The 5,727-nt window shown below is 39.1% G+C and overlaps 1 protein-coding gene across 11 annotated transcripts in view; it reads left to right on the top strand.

The window, feature by feature from the left end:
- The window catches only part of CARMIL1 (capping protein regulator and myosin 1 linker 1), a 351,508-nt gene that overhangs the window by 255,995 nt on the left and 89,786 nt on the right, over nucleotides 1-5,727 (top strand). The window lies entirely within an intron of this gene.

A 5,727-nucleotide genomic window follows, 5' to 3' on the forward strand; every position in this document is an offset into this window, starting at 1 on the left:
GTGATCCACCCGCCTCGGCCTCCCAAAGTGCTGGGATTACAGGCGTGAGCCACCGCGCCCGGCCTTGGGTTTCTATTCTTAACTGACCTCTCAGAGCAAAGGTCTTCCAGCATTGGAATCATTTCCAGTGGGACAATAAGAACTCGTTTCTGAAAGTGACAACAAATCTAAGTAGAGTTTGAGGGAAGATGTTGAAGGAGGAAAAGGTAGGCTAATTCTTATGCCAAATATGCATGTTTAATTGTCTATCGACAGTTGCCAGTAAGGTGTATTTTAGGTTTCTATGCAAATATTAGGAACTTTTGATTATAATAGATGATAAAGTCTGATAAGTGATCAAATTTGCTGCTTTGGAGACATTCTATACCTTTCTCTTTATTCCTTCACACCTCCATGGGTAGAACACAGATTCCCAGATTTTATGTTGACAATGTCAGGTTCATTAAAAAAAGGAAGCAAATTTCCAGATTCTTTTGAATAATTAAAAGTTTGATGTATATTAATTAACACATGCTAAAGAGAAACTGAGGTGTTTTTCTCTTTTACTGCATTCCTCTTCTCTCTACCCAGCTTTAGCGAGGAAACAGAATTATAATAATAAAAAAAAATGTGAAATGTTTCTCTTTAAAAAATTAAGTAAAACCAAAATTCACAAGATATTTGAGGAAAACAATTTGTGTGTCAAAGAGCAAGATGGACAAAGGAATTGAGCTCAGATAATGCAGAGGACAGCAGAGAACTTTAAAAAAATTATCATTGTAAGTTCACGGGGACAGAGAATGATAGGTGCATAACATAAGAATAGGCTGCTATGAACAGGAGTAGTCAGAGAATAAGAAATAATGCTTAGCCATTAAAATTGTGATACTCTAATACAGAATTTAAAAAACTCATAGGACATAAACTAAGCTGCTCTTCTGGGGAAAAAAAGTAGAGCAAACCTTTATAGCTTATAATAAAGACAGAGATGAAAAATATGAGAGCAAAGTAGTGAAATGGTGAATTGACTGAATAATCAACAGTCTTCTAATGGAACTTCAAAATTATAAAGAATGGAAAACCATTTTATGTGAGTCTTAGGGTTGATATAATTCACTGGAATTGATTGGAATGAGTGGACAAGAAGACCCACACCTAAATATATCTTGGTGAAATACCAGAACACCTAGAATAGAAAAAAAAAAAAAAATTTAAAGAGTTCCAGAAAGAAAAGAGTTAGTTCCAGGCCAGGCGCCATGGCTCATGCCTGTAATCTCAACACTTGGGAGGCCAAGACAGACAGATCACTGGAGGTCAGGAGTTTGAGACCAGCCTGACCCACATGGTGAAGCCTTTTCTCTACTAAACATACGAAAGAAAAATTAGCCAGACGTAGTGGCACAAGCCTGTAATCTCGAGTCCTTGAGAGGCTGAGGCAGGAGAATCGCTTGAACCTGGGAGGTAGAAGTTATGGTGAGTCAAGACCGTGCCACTGCACTCCAGCCTGGGCGACAGAGTGAGACTCTGACTCAAAAAAAAAGAGTTCCAGAAAGAGTAAATGGGCTGGCTGTCTTACGAGGGGACGAGAATCGGTTCTTAGCCTCAATTCTTAGCCTCAATTCTAATTAGTGGATGTAAACAAGGTAATGTCTTCCTAGTTTGGAAGCAGATTAATTTGGAAAAAGAATTCTATACCTAGCTGTTTTCAGATATGAACTCAGAAGTTCTATTTCCTTCATATTACATATTTTAAAAAGTTACTTGAATAAATTCTGAAACAGGAAAGTACACAATAGAAGTTATAAATAGAATATGGTAGCAGAGATGAAATCACAGAAGTTATACAAGCTAAAAGAAAGTTTTTAAAAATCACTGCTTTGGGAAAATCTACTTTACAGCTGCGAGGTAAAGAGACATGGAGTTTGCATGTCTTTCTCTGGGGCAGCCATAATCACAACTTTATAGCTACATTTTAGAGGGTTTAAAATTTTAATTTTAGACAAGAATAGCAAACTTAATTATTGTTACATCACAGATTGTAAATGTTGAAAATCGCAATAAAAGTAATGAAGTAAAGGTAATGAAACAAACTAAAATTAGAAGTTTAAGAGTGAGAAAGTTGAATGGTATTGTGAGTGTGCTAAATGTTTAGTCTTTATTTCATGGAATCAACTGCTATTTTCTATAATTCATAAATCAAAAACATAAAAATGGAAGCCACCTGAGGAATTAAAGAAGCAGAGGCTTTCAAAAGAATTTTCTCTGCGAATTGAAAATAATCAACTAGTAGGGAAATTTTTGTCGTTTTAGACCATGCTGAATGGTTTGCATTATTTTCTTTGTTACAAATGTTATTTAATTTTTTTGTCGCTTCTTCTTAAAATGAAAGAAATATTTCCATAATAAAAATGTCATGCATAATGTTCCAATTAGGTAAATTATGGATGACTATGTAGATTGGCATAGAGGCTTGTGAAAGGGTGTTCATCACATTATTAATGGTGGTTATTTTAGGTGGTGTGAAAGGTTTATTTTATTCTGTTATACTTCTCAGTATGGTTTAAATGTTTTACAGTAAATATGCATTACTTAAGCAAGAAAAAGTAAACCAATATGTGTTGAGAAGAAAAGTTATACTAGTGAAGTAGCAGGACTTTTGAGAAGGAAAGTCATTACTTTGACCTTACCAGTCCCTTAAAAATCTAATTTCTTCTCCTGCAAGGACCTAATACTAGCCTAATATTTTATGGTTTACTATTATTAACAGGTTTTAGTGTTTAACGTGAAAAGCAATGGAAGTTACATTGAATCTTTGTTTCCTGTTCCTTTATGAGCTGCAGCTCAGTCTGTCACCCAGGCTGGAGTGCAGTGGTACAATCTCAGCTCACTGCAGCCTCCGCCTCCTGGGTTCAAGCAATTCTCCTGCCTCAGTCTCCAGAGTAGCTGGAATTACAGATGTCCACCACCATGCCCAGCTAATTTTTGTATTTTTAACAGAGACAGGGTTTCACCATGTTGCCCAGGCTGGTCTCAAACTCTTCACCTCAAGTGATCCACCCACCTCGGCCTCCCAACGTGCTGGGATTACAAGTGTGAGCTACCACGCCCGGCCCAAGACTTTTTTCTTAATACAGCATCTTTCCAACTTTTCCCCCCTACTTCAGAGGGGATTTTGCCCACCCAAAAAAATTACTGCAGCAACCTTTAATGCTTATTCTTAAAAGTAGGTTTCATCAGTTGAGAGAAAATTGTGCACAAGAGCAGTATGTGAATGTTTAATTCTGCATAGATGGCTTTATTCTGAATTATTTGAGTCATTATATAGTAGGTATATTGCCACCTTTTCACTTTGGGAATTTCTTGGGACATTATGATTAGCAGTTTTTAGATTTTAACCATTTTAGTCACTTCAGGAGAGATTTACCTTGAAGCTTCCAGAAACCTGAATATAGAAAGAATAGACCCTCTGTGACTAACGCTGCTGCCAACTTGATAGCCAGTCATCATTCTCAGGTGACACTAAAGACGTTAAAGAACATATTAATGAAGGATTGAAGTCTCATAACTGCATTTGTTTTTGTCTGGTGACTTTGATGAGGAAAGATTTCTGTATGACTCAACATTCTACTTTCGTTTTTGATACCTTCTTTTCCAGATGATAAAGCCTCTTAATTAGGACTCAGCAAACCTCTTCTGTAAAAAGCCGTATAGTAAATATTTAGGCTTTGGAACCCATAGGATCTCTGTTGCAGTCACTCATCTCTGCCGTGGTAGAGTGAAAGCCACCAAAGAAAATATGTAAACGAATGAGTGTTGTTACAGCAGATCTGTAGTTACAACAGCAGGCCCAGAATGGCCTGCCACTCACCAAGCTCTTCTCTTTAGTCTTCTTTCTCACTCTAAAAAAAAAGAAGGAAAAAAGGGGGGTGCAGAGAGAAAAGAAAGTAAGAATGTCTTCAACAGGAAGTTGGGAAAAGTAAAAAAAGAGAAAGAAGGGGAAGGGAGGGAAAGGAAGAAGGAAGGAAGAAGCTTTACTGCTTAGAGCTGTTTGCTTGGTGATTCTCTTTCATGTGCACAGTTTTACATTTGCGGTCCTAACTTCCTTGTTATACACTCACTTTGCAATGTTTTGAAACAGGGCCTCTGTCCCTCTTTACCGAAATGGCTCTTGCATTGATTTCTGTGTCCCATAGTGTTGGGGCCTTTTCTCCTTCTTCATCTTTTGATGAAGGAGGCAGAATAGTGTAGTTAAGAACTTGGGCTCCCAAGTCTGATGACCCCAAACTTAAATCCAGGCTCTGCCGTTCCCTCTCTGTGTGAACTTAATGTTAGTCACTTGCCAACCTCTTTAAGCCTCAGTTTTTTCATCTGTTTATTGGGTGTGATAATGCCACACATCTATGAAGGTGCTGTAAAGAGTAACTGAGATGGCCGGGCGCGGTGGCTCAAGCCTGTAATCCCAGCACTTTGGGAGGCCGAGGCGGGTGGATCACGAGGTCAAGAGATCGAGACCATCCTGGTCAACACGGTGAAACCCCATCTCTACTAAAAATACAAAAAATTAGCTGGGCATGGTGGCGCGTGCCTGTAGTCCCAGCTACTCAGGAGGCTGAGGCAGGAGAATTGCCTGAACCCAGGAGGCGGAGGTAGCGGTGAGCCGAGATCGCGCCATTGCACTCCAGCCTGGGAAACAAGAGCGAAACTCCGTCCCAAAAAAAAAAAAAAAGAGTAACTGAGATAATGCTGGAAAAGTATTTGGCTTCTTACCAGTAAACATGAGCGGCTTTTTGGCTGTTATTTTTATTATCACAATTACCATCGTTATTATGGACCGTTTCATCTTTCTTAAAACTCACTTCTTAGTTCATCTGACAGTGTGGCGTTCTGAATGTCCACTGCCACTCTTGTCTTACCTTCTGCTTTCTACGCATCTCTTTCTCTTTCATACCCCCAGTGCAGCATTTTTTTTTTCAAAGCTTTGTACTTAGTGTTCTTTTCCTTTGGCTCTTTACTCTACTTCTCTTTTAACTCTCTCATCTGTATGACTCCTGGGTCTAACCATTCAGTCCCTGTTTCTTTCTAGAGAGTCTTGTCTTCCCAGTTACTTTTTCAGCATCTCCACCCCTTTGGCCTTCTGAGATATCAGTGTTTAAGACCAGACTCATCCTTTTGAACTCTTGATTTTGCCATTTCTTTCAGGGATACCATCATTCACTGAGGGTTGAACCTTTGGAGTCATCTTGAACTCTTCATCTGTTTCCTCCATCCAGTGCCCACTACACCCTCATTGGCTGCAAAAGATACTCTTGTTTCTATTTATATTACCAGTCCTCTTGCTAAGGTCTTTTTACTAACCCCCTTCCACATCTTTTTTTTTATACAAGAACTACTTTTTTCTTCTTCCATGTCTCTTCCTGCTTTCCGTAGCCCATGTCCTTTGTATCAGGGAAGCTGAGCCACCATGAGTGTTTATGGGGTAAGGGATTTCTGGAGCTTACAGTTGTGGGGAAGAGCTGGGTGCTCTGAGCCCTGGACACTGTGTTCAACCTCATTGCCTGCACTGGAGTGCTAATAGTTTCCTGCATTTACCCATTGTTACAATCTGATCTCCCACTATGAAGTGCCTCTGCTCATAACCAGGAGGTAGGAGTCACAGTGTCTGGGTGTACCACTGCTTGGGTTCATTATTTTGTTCAACAATCTCTTCTGTTTTCTCAATCTGTAGAAATCTTTCAGGACTCAGCTTAA

Source organism: Cebus imitator, unplaced genomic scaffold, assembly GCF_001604975.1.
Source record: "Cebus imitator isolate Cc_AM_T3 unplaced genomic scaffold, Cebus_imitator-1.0 Scaffold335, whole genome shotgun sequence".
NCBI classification, from domain to species: domain Eukaryota; kingdom Metazoa; phylum Chordata; class Mammalia; order Primates; family Cebidae; genus Cebus; species Cebus imitator.